This window comes from Saccopteryx bilineata, chromosome 3 (assembly GCF_036850765.1).
Source record: "Saccopteryx bilineata isolate mSacBil1 chromosome 3, mSacBil1_pri_phased_curated, whole genome shotgun sequence".
NCBI classification, from domain to species: domain Eukaryota; kingdom Metazoa; phylum Chordata; class Mammalia; order Chiroptera; family Emballonuridae; genus Saccopteryx; species Saccopteryx bilineata.
Window position 1 is genome coordinate 31,439,942 of NC_089492.1, and position 17,623 is coordinate 31,457,564.

General features: G+C 34.4%; 1 protein-coding gene and 1 non-coding gene across 50 annotated transcripts in view; both read right to left on the reverse strand.

Moving 5' to 3' along the window:
• Nucleotides 1-17,623, reverse strand: part of RIMS2 (regulating synaptic membrane exocytosis 2) — a 653,442-nt gene that overhangs the window by 114,374 nt on the left and 521,445 nt on the right. The gene's annotated exons all lie outside the window — the stretch shown is intronic.
• On the reverse strand, nt 15,959-16,090 carry LOC136332424 (small nucleolar RNA SNORA17). The gene has a single exon (XR_010730688.1). It is a non-coding gene; the product is annotated as a small nucleolar RNA SNORA17 (small nucleolar RNA).

Below are 17,623 nucleotides of genomic sequence, written 5' to 3' on the forward strand. Positions count from 1 at the left end.
AGGATAATAATTATAAATATAACGTGTTGAATTTCAGAGAATTTGGAACCTAAAACTGAACGGGCACTAGCTTCAGAGTGGCCATAATGAAAACTGGCGTGAGAACTTGCACTTCCTCTTTGATCCCTTATCTTTGGAGGCAGATGTAGCTGCATAAATTTTCTATTAAAATTATTGACAACATCAAAGATCAAAGAAACTTTATTGAAGAAAATTTCTTTCCTTTTTTTTTTGAAAAAAATCGTAATTCTCACTAATGCCACTAATGTGCTTTGGGTTGCCAGTTCTATTCCAAATATCACCACACTACTTCAAAAGCAGCTTCTGACATCACCTAGTGTATACTGAATGCTGATTCCATGTTGGCTATTTTGTTTAGCACCTCCGAGGTACTTAATCTCATTTTACATTCACAATAATCTCTAAAGTAGGTAATTATCCCCATGTTGCTGATAAAGAAACTGTTTATATGGAAAGTAATTACCTCGTTCAAGGTCACAACTTGATGATGAGTAGTTTTGATTTAAACCCACATTTAGCCTGACCTGTGGTGGTGCAGTGGTTAAAGCACTGACCTGGAATGCTGAGGTCACTGGTTCGAAACCCCAGGCTTGCCCAGTCAAGGCACAGACGAGAAGCAATCACTACCAGTTGATGCTTCCCATGCCTCCTTTTTCCACTCTTTCTAAAATCAATAAATAAAATCTTAAAAAAACAACCAAACCATGTTTACCTTGCTTTAGAGACCATTTGCTTGAGCGCTGTACTATACTCATCAACAAAACCTTCACACATTTCATTGCCTCATAGTTTATTTATTTTTTATTTTTTTGTATTTTTCTGAAGCTGGAAACGGGGAGGCAGTAAGACAGACTCCCGCATGTGCCCGACCGGGATCCACCCAGCATGCCCACCAGGGGGCGATGCTCTGCCGATCTGGGGCGATGCTCTGTTGCAACCAGAGCCATTCTATTGCCTGAGGCAGAGGTCATAGAGCCATCCTCAGCGCCCGGCCCAACTTTGCTCTAATGGAGCCTTGGCTGTGGGAGGGGAAGAGAGAGACAGAGAGGAAGGAGAAGGGGAGGGGTGAAGAAGCAGATGGGCACTTCTCCTGTGTGCCCTGGCCGGGAATTGAACCCGGTACTCCTGCACACCAGGCTGACACTCTACCACTGAGCCAACCAGCCAGGCCCATAGTTTATTTTTAAAATCAATTTGTACTCGTCACTTGACTTCATTGGCACTTCTTAAAAATCTAGCTATCAAAGAGTTTTGATACCTTCCAAGTAAGTTTGAGAATTATGTTTCATTAAAACTTAAAAAGGTAAAGGAACCAGTAAAACGTTATTTTACATTTATGCATTAACTTACTCTTTTTTTTTTTTTGCATGTTGACAATAATTTCTCAGCTTCCATACTTATATTACTTTTCATGAAGTAAATAAAGTTTGGAGTAGGTTTGCTTTTCTCAAACATAGTAAAACATAAGAAAAAGAATAAAAAACTGACGCAAATTCTAATTCCTTCCTGGCAGTGAGGAAGGCGCCTCTGGCTCTGAGAAGTTATTAGGTGTGTAAAAAGTTGGCTTCTATTAGAAAAACACTAGTGTTACAGCACTAAATAAATTTCATTGCCATCTAGTCCACATCCTAGTTACAAGCACAGGAATACCTAAATGAGCCAACAGTAACCCTTGCTTCTGAGGAGAAACTTGACATAGAAACACAAAAAAGGACAGTGAAGATGAGACTCAACCCTCAGGATCAACGGCAATTCATTGACTCACACAATATTTTGGAGCTCTGATTGCTTCTGTCCACAGACATAAAGATTGAGCTTGCATTTTTAGAGAGGGTGATGTTTTAAAAGTTCTAGGATAATTTTCTGACACCAAGATGAACATACATTATTCATTTTCAAACTGGAGATGCCTAAGTTACTTACTGATTTGTATCATGGTGAAAGCTGGCCATCATTATATTTACAATAATAAATTTTATCAGTTCTCTAAGATTGTTTGGGGGATTTCCTGTGTTAATAGCTGTATTATTTGCAATGCCACAGCATCTTTCCAAAGCTTTGTGATTTGCTGAATTTTACTCATTATATATAAATAATTTTGTCTTAGTTTGAATAATCATAATAGTAACTATTTATTATGTGCTAGACATGATTCTAGGTGCTTTACACATGTTAACTAATTTAAACTTCATAAAGAATCTATGATGTAAGTACTAGTATCATCCCAATTAAAGATAAGAAAAGTGAGAGGTCATAAAACTGGATGAAGGTGTTGGAGTCAAGGCTCAAAAAAGGCAGAATGACCCCAGAGACTGTGCTGTCTCTCTCTCAGTAATGAAGCTCACCTTCTTAAAATACACATTGCTCAGTCAATTGGCATTTTGAAGTGTTTAGACTTTTAGCTTGCCCAGAAGTAAAGTAGAGACACTTTTATCCACCTCAATCACTCACAAAGAACATGGTCTAGGTGTCTTGACTTATGTGTGTGTAGAACATGGTCCTTTACCGTGGGGAACACAACACAATTCCATGCGTTGTTTGGATTTCAGTCCTTCCTCCTCCAGGTGAGTCTGCAGCTTACACCCTCACTGCCTCTGGGTGGCTGCTGCAGCCACTGACTACTTGGTATCTTTTAATCCAGTCTCTCGTCCCATCACTTCTTGTTCTTCATATTTAGTGACAAAACACTTATGAAGATGACCAGTAAGTCAAAGTGTTCCTGTTCTCTGTGGGGGCAAACTGACAAATCACAGAATGTTAATCGTAACCTTTGATTTTTCAGCTCCTTTTATTGTGGGTTGGACAAGTCGCTTCTTTTTTGACAGTGGTTTTGGGGATAATTCCAAAAACTTGAGAATTATGCAAAGCATCTGGGCAAAGAGTCAAGCTGTATATTTTGCCTTTGAATTATAATAGCTGTTTAATTGGAAGAGTACTGATGTACACAATTTCCAGATGAATTAAAACAGTAGTTGTCAAACTTTGGTGTTCACCAGAACTACTTGTAGAGCTTTTGAAGGATACAGTCTGCAGCCTTAGCCTTAGGGATTCCTATGTGCTATTCCTGGCATGAGAGTCAGAAATTCACATTTGGAAGTTTCTCTTGTCACTCTAATGCAAGTGACACACAAAAATCAAGTAAAGAAATCTGGTGCAGACTAATCAAAGATGACTTTATAAAAGCATCTCAATTCGTTAGTTTTGCCTCTTCTTAGCTTAGATGAAATTTTATGGTTATATTTTGAAGTCTATCGGTAAGCAGAAAGCAGGTATTACTGGATATTCCTGCCATAGTTACTCACATTTTTGGAGCCATTTAGCTAAAGGATGATCTGTATTATCTTTAATTAATTCTTTATGAATCTGGAAATCTGTTAGATGCTTTTTTGTGTTATTGTTATTAGCATACATTTAAGAATGATTTGGGGGATAAGTGCTTTCTCTCAAGCATAGATATGATTATATATTATTAACTTTTATTTTTACATGGGTTGATTTTAAATTTTGAGAAAAATATAATGTTATTTTTCATCCAGAATTTGGTGTAATTGTACATGTACTATGGTTGATAATTTCACTGTGGTTTATAGTCAACTTTGAAAATTTTTTCATGTGTGTAAGTATGGAAATTTTATTTGGAAATTAAGTAATTGTGCTTTGTGTATCTTATTAAGTTTCTGACTTTACTCTTATTTTCCTGTAAAATTTAAAATAATTTTGCCCACAGAAAATTTTAAACATTTGGTCATTTTGTGTTCTGAGCTTTGAAAATAATTTTAAAGCACACTGAATTACCTTTGAGCCTATATATTAAAGTTGGTTTAAAAAATAAAATTAGCTATCATTTGCTTTTTTTTTTGTATTCCACCAATGTTTTACATTTGCCCATATCATGTTCTTTCTTACATGAGACCCATTTGGGAAATAAAAGAAAGATCAACTTTGCACATTAAACATGTGAATTTAAAAAACTCATCTACTGCTACCCTCACTATACTGTCCTCCCTTGATTCACATAATAAATATTTAGTGCAAATAATGCCGTCATATTCATCAATTCTTAAATACTATTTTACAACTAGTATAAATTTCAATCTTAGAGGTTTTTACTTTTTAAATGAGAGAAACACTGCCTAAGTAGAATGATCTGAGTCATTCCATACTAAGTTAAAGAATATATATGATTTTTTTGTGACCCAAACTTTTCAAAATTATTGACTATAATTAGAATGAGGATCTCCTTATTTCCTGTGAATCTACATGAACTAAAATCAAGACATATAACAGGTTGAATGAAAGCATAATAAAATAAACAAAATTTTAAAAGGTAAATATCTTCTTTCAGATGTCAAAAATCTAGACTCTCTCATATTAAAATGTAATATTTTCTTTGCTTAAAAATGTCACTCCACTGCACTTTGATTTATCAGACAGTTTTGGAAGATTACATTATACAAAAATAACATGGCAATAATGCAATAATCTTAGCAAGCTAAAAATTAAGATACCAAAAAAAGCGTCATTTGGTAAATGATATATTCTTTCCTTTATTTATTTAGTAGTACAAGAAACTTTATCTAGATACATGTTTCTTGGGATTCTGAAAGGAAAAGAGAAATTTGGTAATTGCCAGGTACTCTATTCTGAAGTTATATAAGGCAGCAGAAAATTTAAATGTCTGCCATGAAAACAGTTGATAATAATTTCAGGTAGTATAATTAATGTCTTATTTTTATTACATAATTTTAAAAACACAAAGTTAATATTGATTTTAATAACAATAATATGGATTGTTATTTCCTTTCAAAAAACTATAAGTATATATCTAAATAGAAATATGCAGATTCACTCTACAATTACCTTCATGTCAATTTTGTGCCTTATTTTTAAAAGCACAAAAATTTAATAATTTATTCTTCACCTGCTTAAAATTCATAACACTTTCAAATTCCCAATTTTTCTTTCAACAGTCATAATTACCAAAAATAGAAACATGGAAATTTGCCACCTCTTCTTTTCTCTTTGCTCCCTACATTCAGGTCAAGAAGGAAGCCCTGCACTTCAGAGGCTTTGTGTAAGACAGCCCTCCATCAGCATATGCCTGAAGGAAGTGGGCCCTAGAACTCATAGTGCTCTGGTGAGAACCCCCTCTCCAGCAAACACTGACTCACTTCCATGATCAGCTCTGAGACTATCAGTACTAATTTCATTACCTATTCCCTTTATCTTTGTTAATTTCAGTCACTACACAAAGCTCAGAATTTTTATATCTCCATCCACCGACTTCATGGATTCAAAACCTCATCCTGCTCTCCAAGCAGCTAGGCCATGTTTCCATTCCCTTTGACTTTGTCACACACTATTGCCTTTTCTACTTGCATCATCTTATACCCAATATATTTTACTTGTCATTCTCCCCCACCAAATTAAAGAAGATATGGTAAATACATACTATGGAATACTACAAAGACATAAGAAAAGATGAAATACTGCCATTTTCAACATGTACGAATCTTGAGAATATTATGCTAGACAAAATGAGACAGAAAAAGTCAAGAACCACATAATTTCATTCATATGTGATATGTAATACTGAAAGTAACAAATGAACAAACAAGAAAAACAAAAACTCATAGACACAGACAACAGTATGGTGGTTATCAGAGGGAAGAATTTTCATGGTATTAAAAGCTAAAGGGGGTGAAATATAGTATATGATAATGGAAGACTACTTGACCTTGAGTGTTGGGCACACAATGTAATATACAGATGATGTACCATAGAATTGAAACCTATGTACACTTATTAAACAATATCACCCCAATAAATTTAATTAAAGTTGTCAAAAAAAACCTAACTAAAATAACTTAATTTCCAGATTAATTGGAATATTTAGTAACTCCCCCCAGATGGTATAGCAAATGCTGGAATGCTAGGATCAGGAATATGAAATTGGGCCTCAGAACTTAACTGTTACCTCCCAAGAGTCTTTCTTTTACATTTACTTCCTTACATGAGGAAACTGTGGAATCACTGATTGTAACTGTATATGTGAAACTACATAGCATTTAATATAACTATAAAATATTCAATTATTAAGTAAATCTTTATATTGGCACTTCAGTTATTGTATTACACTCATTTAAATGTCCATGGACTCCACTCACTCTGACTCCCACAAAACAAAAACTGTTTTTCATACATCTCAGTATGTCTCTAGAAACTATCACAATTATCCAAATTAGCAGTTGGAAATATAGTTAAAGATAGACAGGGAGGGAAAGAGGGAAAGAGAAAAGTGGATGTGGAAAGGAAGAAGGAAGAAAGCTAATTAGTTCATTTGCTTATCTAATACTGCTAAGGAGAGAGGCCAGTTATCCTCATGTTCATTTCTTTATATATTTCAGTGGTGACTGACAGAGAAAACTGGATCTTTTTAAAAAAATTTTTTCTTTTACAAAGAGAGAGAGAGTCAGAGAGAGGGATAGACAGGGACAGACAGACAGGAACAGAGAGATGAGAAGCATCAATCATTAGTTTTTCATTGCACGTTGCAACACCTTAGTTGTTCATTGATTGCTTTCTCATATGTGCCTTGACCAGGGGCCTTCAGCAGACTGAGTAACCCCTTGCTTGAGCCAGTGACCTTGGGCTCAAGCTAGTGAGCTTTTGCTCAAACCAGATGAGCCCACGCTCAAGCTGGCGACCTCGGGGTCTCGAACCTGGGTCTTCCGCATCCCAGTCTGATGCTTTACCCACTGCACCACTGCCTGGTCAGGCGAAAAACTGGATCTTTTGCACACCTATATACAGAGCAATGAAACTAATTATGTTTTTGTTTGTTTGTTATAGAAAGCGAGATAAAGAGAAAGAACAAGAGAAAGAGGGAGGAGAAGTAGGAAGCATCAACTCAATAGTAGCTGCTTCTCATATGTGTTCTGACTGGGTTTCGAACCAGCGACCTCAGCATTCCAGGTGGATGTTTTATCTACTGCATCACCACAGGTCAGAAATAATTATGTTTGACACTGAACAGGGTGACTTTTTAAGGTATTTTCCTTTTATCCTCATCTTTTTGTTTATTCTAGCTTTAATTATACTATTGCTGCTTGTTGTTAGTCTAAAATCCCCATATTTTTCCTAAAAAATGTTTTAAAAATTTTAAATAGCCTGATCTGTACTGGTGCAGTGGATAAAGCATCGCCCTGGAATGCTGAGGTGGCTGGTTCTAAACCCTGGGCTTGCCTGGTCAAGGCACATATGGGAGTTGATGCTTCCTGCTCCTCCCTTCTCTCTCTTTCAACCTCTCTCTCTCTCCCCTCTTTCTGAAATAAAGAATAAATAAAATCTTAATTTTTTTTTAAGATTTAAATAATCTTTCGAGATATAAAAAAAGATTTAAATAAAAATCATTGCTTAATTTGATTATATACTATGTGCTATAAAATGAACCAAAATAGTAAGAATATCCTTTAACTTTTTAAGCTAATGAGGTATTTAATCTAAGAAAACAACATAATTTTCAATAAGAAAAAAAAACAGTGTGGAAGTTCCTTAAAAAATAAAAATGGGGCATTGAATCAATATGTTAACTTGAGGAGAACTGACATCTTTGCAATCGAATTTTCCATAATTAAAAAATAACACAACTGGCCCTGGCCGGTTGGCTCAGCGGTAGAGCGTTGGCCTAGCGTGCGGAGGACCCGGGTTCGATTCCCGGCCAGGGCACACAGGAGAAGCGCCCATTTGCTTCTCCACCCCTCTGCCACGCTTTCCTCTCTGTCTCTCTCTTCCCCTCCCGCAGCCAAGGCTCCATTGGAGCAAAGATGGCCCGGGCGCTGGGGATGGCTCTGTGGCCTCTGCCTCAGGCGCTAGAGTGGCTCTGGTCGCAACATGGCAACGCCCAGGATGGGCAGAGCATCGCCCCCTGGTGGGCAGAGCGTCGCCCCTGGTGGGCGTGCCGGGTGGATCCCGGTCGGGCGCATGCGGGAGTCTGTCTGACTGTCTCTCCCTGTTTCCAGCTTCAGAAAAATGAAAAAAAATAAAATAAAATAACACAACTGAAAACTGGAGGCAGACAACACCAAGCTTAGACTCAACCAGATCTACAAACAATACACTCAAACACACAGACATAATGAGAAGACAGAGAAGTACAATCCAAATGAAACCACAAGAGAAACCTCCAGGAAATGAACTGAGTGATATGGAAATAACCAAACTTCCCAATGCAGAGTTTAAAATAATGATTATAAGGATGCTTATGGATCTCAGAACAACAATGGATGGTCATTACAAACACCTAAATAAAGAAAAAGCAAATATAAAAAAGAACATTGAAATATTAAAAAAGAATCAGTCGGAGATGACAAATACAATATCAGAAATTAAGATCACAATGAAAGGAATTAAAAACAGGATGGATGAAACTGAGGATCAAATCAGCGAGTTAGAGGACAAGTTAAAAGAAGGCATTGGAAGCAGAGCAGAAAAAAAAGAGACTCAAAAACTCTGAGGAAACTCTTAGAGAGCTCTGTGACAACATGAAGAGAAATAATATCCGCATCATAGGGGTTCCTGATGAAGAAGAGAAAGAACAAGGGATAGAGACTTTGCTCAATCATATCATACCTGAAAACTTCTCTAAATTAATGTAGACAAGACTCTCACAAGTTCAAGAAGCACAGAGAACTCCATTAAAGAGAAACCCAAAGAAATCTACACCAAGACACATCATAATTAAAATACCAAAGCTAAGTGATAAAGAGAAAATATTAAAAGCTGCTAAATAAAAAAAGCTGCTATCACCTACAAAGGAGCCCCCATAAGGATGACATCTGACTTCTCACAGAAACACCTGAGGCAGAAAGGGAATGGCAAGAAATATTCAAAGTAATGCAGAACAAGAACCTACAATCAAGACTTCTTTATCCAGCAAGGCTATTGTTTAAGATTGAAGGAGAAATAAAAAGATTCCCAGACCAAAAAAAAAAAAAAAAACCCTCAAGGAATTCATTACAACCAAACCAATGATGCAGAAAATGTTAAGAGGACTGTTGTAAACAGATCAAAGTGGGAAAAGAATATAGAAAAGAGGAATACAGTTTTAAAAAATAAAATAGCAATAAACAACTACATGTCAATAACCTTAAATGTAAATGGATTAAATAATCCAATCAAAAGACATAAGGTAGCTGCATGGATAAGAAAACAGAACCTGTACATATGCTGTCTACAAGAGACATACCTTAAAACAAAAGATGCATATAGACTGAAGGTAGAAGGATAGAAAAAAAATATTTCATGCAAATATAATTGAAATCTGGGGTAGCAATACTTATACCAGACAAAATGAACTTTAAAACAAAGGTTAAAAAAAAAAGAACAAAAAACAAAGGCTACAGTAAGAGATAAAGAAGGCCACTACATAATGATAAAGGGAGCAATCCAACAGGAAGATATAACCATTATAAATATCTACGCACCTAATATAGAAGCACCTAAATATATAAAGCAGACTTTGATGGATATAAAGGGCAAGGTCAACAGCAATACTATAATAGTAGGGGATTTCAATACCCCACTAACATCACTAGATAGATCCTCAAGAAAGAAAATTAACAAAGAAACAGCAGACGTAAAGGACACACTAGATCAACTGGATTAAATAGATAACTTCAGAACCTTTCACATTAAAGCAGCAGAATATACATTCTTTTCAAGTGCTCATGGTACATTCTCTAGGATAGACCACATGTTAGGGCATAAAATGAGTCTCAACAAATATAAGAAAACTGAAATCACATCAAGCATTTTCTCTGATCACAATGGCAGGGAACTAGAAATCAACAACAACAGAAAAACTAAAAAATTCTCAAACATATGGAAATTAAACAGCAGGTTGTTAAATAACAAATAGATTAAGAATGAGATCAAACAAGAAATAAAAAATACCTAAAAACGAACGATAATGAGCATACAACAACTCAAAATTTATGGGACACAGCAAAAGCAGTACTGAGAGGGAAATTCATAGCACCACATGTATACTTTAAGAAGCTAGAAAAACCTCAAGTAAACAACTTAACCCTGCATCTAAAAGAACTAGATAAAGAATAGCAAGTAAAGCCTAGATATAGTAGAAGGAAGGAAATAATAAAGATCAGAGAGGAAATAAATGACATAGAGGCTAAAGAAACAATAAGGATCAATAAAAGCAGGAGCTGGTTCTTTGAAAAGGTAAACAAGATCGATGAACCTTTAACTAGACTCACCAAGAAAAAAAGAGAGAGGACTCAAATACATAAAATTAGAAATGAGAGTGGAGACATAACAACGGACACAACAGAAATACAAAATATTGTAAGAAAATACTATGAAGAACTGTATGCCAAAAAACTAAACAACTTAGATAAAATGGATAAATTCCTTAAAACATACAATCTTCCAAATATCAATCTGGAAGAATCAGAAAACCTAAACAGACTGATTACAACAAATAAGAAACAGTTATCAAAAAACTCCCAACAAAGAAAAGTCCTGGGCCTGATGGCTTCACAAGTGAATTCTACCAAATATTCAAAGAAGAACTAACTCCTATCCTTCTCAAGCTATTTCAAAAAATTCAAGAGGAAGGAAGACTTCCAAGCCCCTTTTATGAGGCGAGCATAATTCTGATTCCAAAACCAGGCAAAGACAACACAAAAAAAGGAAATTATAGGCCAATATCCCTGATGAATATAGATGCTAAAATCCTCAACAAAATATTAGCAAACCGAATCCAGCAATATATAAAAAAATCATATACCATAATCAATGTGATTCATCAGATAAACAAAAGGAAGGAGAAAAACTACATGATAATTTCAATAGATGCAGAAAAAGCATTTGATAAAATTCAGCACCCATTCATGATCAAAACTCTCAGCAAAATGGGAATACAGGGAACATACCTCAACATGATAAAGGCCATCTACAACAAACCCACAGCCAACATTATACTCAATGGGTAAAAATTAAAAGCAATCCCCTTAAGATCAGGAACAAGACAGGGGTGCCCCCTTTCACCACTTTTATTTATCATAGTCCTGGAAGTCCTAGCCACAGCAATCAGACAAGAGGAAGAAATAAAAGGCATCCAAATTGGAAAAGAAGAAGTAAAACTATCATTATTTGCAGATGATATGATATTGTATATCAAAAACCCTAAAGTCTCAGTCAAGAAACTACTGGACCTGATAAATGAATTCAGCAAAGTGGCAGGGTATAAAGTTAATACTCAGAAATCAGAAGTATTTTTATACAGCAACAATGAACTGACAGAAAGAGAAATTAAGAAAACAATCCCCTTCACTATTGCAACCAAAAAAATAAAGTACCTAGGAGTAAATTTAACCAAGGAGATTAAAGACTTGTACTCGGAAAATTATAAAACATTGATAAAAGAAATCAAGAAAGATACAAACAAGTGGAAGCATATACCGTGTTTATGGTTAGGAAGAATAAACACCATTAAAATGTTTATATTACCCAAAGCAATTTATAAATTTATTGCAATACCAATTAAAATGCCAACAACATATTTCAAAGATATAGAACATATATTCCAAAAATTTATATGGAACTAGAAAAAAACACGAATAGCCTCAGCAATCTTGAAAAGTAAGAATAAAGTGGGAGGTATCACACTTCCTGATATCAAGTTATATTACAAGGCCATTGTACTCAAAACAGCCTGATGCTGGCATAAGAACAGGCATATAGATCAATGGAACAGAACAGAGAACCCAGAAATAAACCCACAGCTTTATGGACAACTGATATTTGACAAAGGAGGTAAGAGCATACAATGGAATAAAGACAGCCTCTTTAATAAATTGGTTTTGGGAAAATTTGTCATCTACCTGCAAAAAAAATGAAACTAGACCACGAGCTTACACCAGTCACAAAAATAAACTCAAAATGGATAAAAGACTTAAATGTCAGTCGTGAAACCATAAGCATCTTAGAAGAAAACATAGGCAATAAGCTCTCTGACATCTCGCAGCAATATATTTGCCGATTTATCTCCACAGACAAGTGAAATAAAAGATAGGATAAACAAATGGGACTATATCAAACTAAAAAGCTTTTGCACAGCTAAAGACAATAAGAACAGAATAAAAAGACAAACTACACAATGGGAGAACATATTTGATAATATGTCTATTAAGGGGTTAATAACCAAAATCTATAAAGAGCTTGTGAAACTCAACATCAGGAAGACAAACAATCCAATCAAAAACTGGGCAAAAGAAATGAATAGACACTTCTCCAAAGAGGACATACAGATGGCCAATAGGCAGATGAAAGGATGCTCAACATCACTAATCATTAGAGAAATGCAAATAAAAACCACAATGAGATATCACCTCACACCAGCCAGAATGGCGCTCATCAACAAAACAACACAGAATAAGTGCTGGCGAGAATGTGGAGAAAAGGGAACCCTCCTGCACTGCTGGTGGGAATGCAGACTGGTGCAGCCACTGTGGAAAACAGTATGGAGATTCCTCAAAAAATTAAAAATCGAACTGTCTTTTGACCCAGCTATCCCACTTTTAGGAATATACCCTAAGAACACCATAGCACTGTTCCAAAAAGAGAAATGCACCCCCATGTTTATGGCAGCATTGTTCACAATAGCAAAGATCTGGAAAGAGCCCAAATGTCCCTCAGTGGACGAGTGATTAAAAAGCTTTGGTACATATATACTATAGAATACTACTCAGCCATAAGAAATGATGACATCAGATCATTTACAATAACATGTATGGACCTTGATAACATTATACTGAGTGAAAGAAGTAAATCAGAAAAAACTAAGAACTGTATGATTCCATACATAGATGGGACATAAAAACAAGACTCAGAGACATGGACAAGAGTGTGATGGTTAAGGGGGGTGGGGGGCATGAGAGGGAGGGGGGAGGGGAGGGGAACAAAGAAAACCAGATAGAAGGTGACAGAAGACAATTTGACTTTGGGTGAGGGGTATGCAACATAATTAAATGTCAAAATAATCTGCAGACGTTTTCTCTGAACATATGTTCCCTGATTTATCAATGTCACCCCCCCATTAAAATAAAAAAATATATATATTAATTGTTGCTCTATGTTACCAATAAGACTTCCAATCAAGAGTAGGCAATTACTATAGTAGTTTAGCTTTTGGGAGTCAAAAGTTATATGCAGATTTTCAACTGTCAGCACCCCTAATTCCCATGTTGTTCAAAGGTCAACTGTACTCCACTTCTAGAGGACTTTACTCATCTTGGATATATTTCTTTTTAGACAACCCTTTCTGTTCAGTGTAAGTATGGAGACTCTTACATTGGATATGTCAAGCTTTTCTGGCACAAAATAAATAAGACGGTACATAAATATCTAAGTGTTTTAAGGCATAGAAAAAAAAATAAAAATGGAACTACCATTTGACCTAGCAATTTGAAATCTGGGAATATATTTTGAAAAATCCACAACACTAATTTGAAAAGTACATGTCCCCCTATGTTCGCTGCTGTATTATTTACAACAGCCATAATATGAAAGCAACACAATGGCCTATCAATATACAAATGGATAAAAAAAGTTATGATGCATATAAGTAATGGAATATTACTCCAAAAGGAATGAAATTCCCATTTGTAACAACATGGATGGACCTAGACAGTATTATCTAAGTGAAATAAGTCAGATAGAGAAAAAACAAAGACCATATGATTTCACTTATATGTGGAATGTAAACAACAAAATAAACAAAATAGAAACATATTCAGTGATGCCCTGAGGGTTGCCACATGGGAGGCAGTGGAAGGGGTGGGTGAAAAAGGTGAAAGGAGTATGAAGTTATGAAACAGTTTTGGAGATATAAAGTACAGGAAATATAGTCAATAGTACTGTAATAACTATGTATGGTACCAGATGGGTACTAAAATTATCAGGGAATCACTTTGTCATTTATATAATTGTCTAACCACTATGCTGTACGACTGAAACAAATATAAAAGAAAAAAAAGAATGAATTACTATTTTGGATTGATGGATAACGAAATAACTGACACGCTTTCATTGTCTTGAAGATCCCAGTCAAAAAGCACATTGCCAAATTACCCAGCGAAGGAAGAAAACACAAATGCAAAACGTTTGTAGATTGTTTTAAGAAATTGTTACTAAATAACTTGAGGAATTAAATAATAATTATAAATATATTTTATATTGTGTAAAAAGCAAAATTATTAAGCATTCATTTTTTTAAAGTTACAAATTATAATACAGCACATATTCTTTGGAGTTTAGATTAAAAGTTGAAAGTTGCTTAAATGTTAAAATTATCTAATAATCTAAATATGAATTGTATAGATGAAAGAGACTTAAAGATAAACTAGTTTTCTCTATATATGTTTGAGAAACCAAAGAAATGAAAATACTTGCCCCACGTTTCACAAAGTGCTAACAGCCAAATGGAATTAGAATCTATCCAATTGAATGCTGTTTCCACTGTAACATATGGAAATATAGAAAGTTGTTGGACATTAATTCTGCTCATCACAATGTGCTCTATATTTGTCTAAAATACAAGAACTTTACTATGCTTAAGAAAAATTAGATCTCTGAAATATGTTATTAAACATGACAATCTCAATCAAGATTTCTATCCATACATGCATTTGCTTTTGCCATTCAACGGGTAAGGGTGTTTCACTTTTGCGGCTCTAGGACCCTGTAATTTTTCATTCACCATGAGCTTTATTTTGAGTGAGACTGTAGTAATGTGACAGGCAAGAATGGTCACATTGTTCTTTCTCAGCTTCACCTGGGAGCACTTGTTCACAGGCACCAGTCAGGTAGAACTTGATAATACACTTCCAGACCAAACATGCTTTATTTGTACTCTGAATTTTGTTTTGGAGAGAACACTGAGAAAATCTGGATTTACAGCATTCCTGTAGACTAATCATAAAACAGTAATTATAAATTTTATAATTATCAACTGAAAATAGAGTGAATCTTCACTTAAAAAATTTTACATTGATATGAGAGACAGAGATTGAATAAGAGAGAGAGAGAAGCATTGATTCATTGTTCCACTTAGTTATTCCACTTAATTGTGCGCTCACTGGTTGCTTCTTGTATGTTTCCTAATGGGGGCTGAATCTACGACCTTGGCACCAGAAGGATGCTCTATGCACTAAGCCACCTGGCCAGAGCCTAGAATGAATCTATATCAAGTATTTTTCTGATGACATTCCCATAAACATCCTTTCTTAAAAAATTCTTTGTAGTAATAATTATCTCTCATACTAAAGAATTCTAAAATTTTTATATTTATTTATCATAATATACAAGTGAAACTGGGCAAAAAAATCTTCTATCATTGTAATAACTTTCTTAGTTATCAGAGGTATTTTTACTTCCTTATCATAATATGTTTCCTCTGCTGAAACTTTAGTAGCCAATGCCAGTGCAAGCAAGGTCATAGCATATTCTGCCCAGAACTGCTTGCTGTCCATTTCTATTTACTGTGTCCCTGATAGAGTCTAAACAGTCTATGTAATCAAAATGTAAATGTCCTAAGAAGAAATCAGTTCAATGGTTTAAGAACTCCCGTAAACTAAATATGTAAGTTATACAAATATTGGGCAGCCTGAAAGTAACCAGAAATTTAATAAGGCTATTAGATATCTCACAATTCAGTACAAAAACGGAGAAGACAAAATTTCCCAAATAAGATAATAATTTTAAGATATTACATTTTGTTGATTAAAGCAAAAGACAATACTACACATAACCAATCAATAGAAAATGTAATTATTTTGCTCATAATTACATTCTCTGAAAATTCTTTTATTTATTTATTTATTTATTTATTTATTTATTTATTTATTTATTTATTGCAGGTGTCAGGCTATCAATCATCCAGCGTCCACGGCCAGGACACCAGGCTAGCAGATACAAGCCTCTCTTCTCTCTGCCACCTGATGACACAGAGTAGCACTGCAGCCACATCTGCAACGCCTCCAGGGGCCGCTCTCCTAAAATTCTTAAAGATAAATTATCTTTCAAAAGTATTCCCACAGAAATTTTTAAAGTTCTATTACTCTAAAAGTATAAGTTTATTTGAATACATTAGATTATAAGATATCCATGAAATATTAAATATATGCCAACACACACACTTGTGCTGATATATAATTTATATAATTTTGTGTGATGAATTTTGGCCAGACCTGAATTACACTAGTATAAATAAAGTTGAGTTGCTAGATCAGAAGAAAGGTAAAGCATGAGCAGATTTCTAAAATATATTGATGTAACTCACTGTACACTGTGAGGCAAAAGTACGTTTACAGTTGTTCATATGGAAAATAGAATAATTAAATAATAATACAAGAATTAGCTGTCTCATATACTAAGAACTGTAAACCTACTTTTGTCCCACCTTGTATATAGAATTATTGTAAATTCACACAATGCTTTATTATACTTAATGTAAGATAAGCATTTTATGATTTAAAAATCAATATAAAACGTATATTATTACTATTTACACTTAAGTTAGACAGATAAACAAAGGTGTTTTTTAAATCTTATTCATCTTTACAAGTAATAATATCATAATGCCATGCTCATTTCGTTTTAGACACACACTTGATCTGAGTTAAAAACAAAGTGATAAATTAAATAGTATCTCCAAAATTCCAAAACTACTAGCTGAAAGTCATAAACTTTAATCTAACTCACTGTATTTTATGTAAACCCTAAACCAATCAGCAATAGTATTTAATTTTGCATTGAAGAGCTGCTTTATTAAAACCAAATTAACTGTTTTCTGTTTTCCAATAGAATTTAATAGAAATTTAATTTAATTTCTATTAAATTCCAATAAAACTTAATTTAATGTCCCCATAATCTAAGTAATCATATAGAATATAGAAAAGTTTTCCAAATGAGCAACATAATTTACTTATACTCATTTAGCATTTCTATAATTTGTTTCACTCTTAGATACTTAAAGTCCTTCACAGCTCTTCTTTCTGTATTGGTTAAAGGCTTTATAATATTCTACACAACAAGTCCATGTAACATCTTATTATTTTGAGGCAAATAGCCAGAGTTTAATTGTTTATTTATTTCTAAGAAACATCTATCTATCTATCTATCTATCTATCTATCTATCTATCTATCTATCTATCTATCATCTTTCTAGATAATCATTAAGAAGAATATTTTAAAAAGACAATGTTCTGTCTAATATGTTGGTACTTACATTATTAAAAAATGTTCTAAAACATATGAACAGTTTGCTGACTTAGAGTGATATAAAGAAAACTACTTATTCCTGTTTTGATCACTTGGAACTTTTAGTAATTCAGAGTCATCATTCCAACAATAATTACTATTTCAGCTGCCGACAGGTAGCCCACACAGTGGATCTGGCCCACGGATACACTCCCTTTGGACCAAGTTAACACAGGAATCAGAAATTTTGGTTTCCTGAAACATCAGATCTGGCAACACTGCATTCCTGAGAGACAAGGACAGCTGAAGCTGAGCAGCAGTG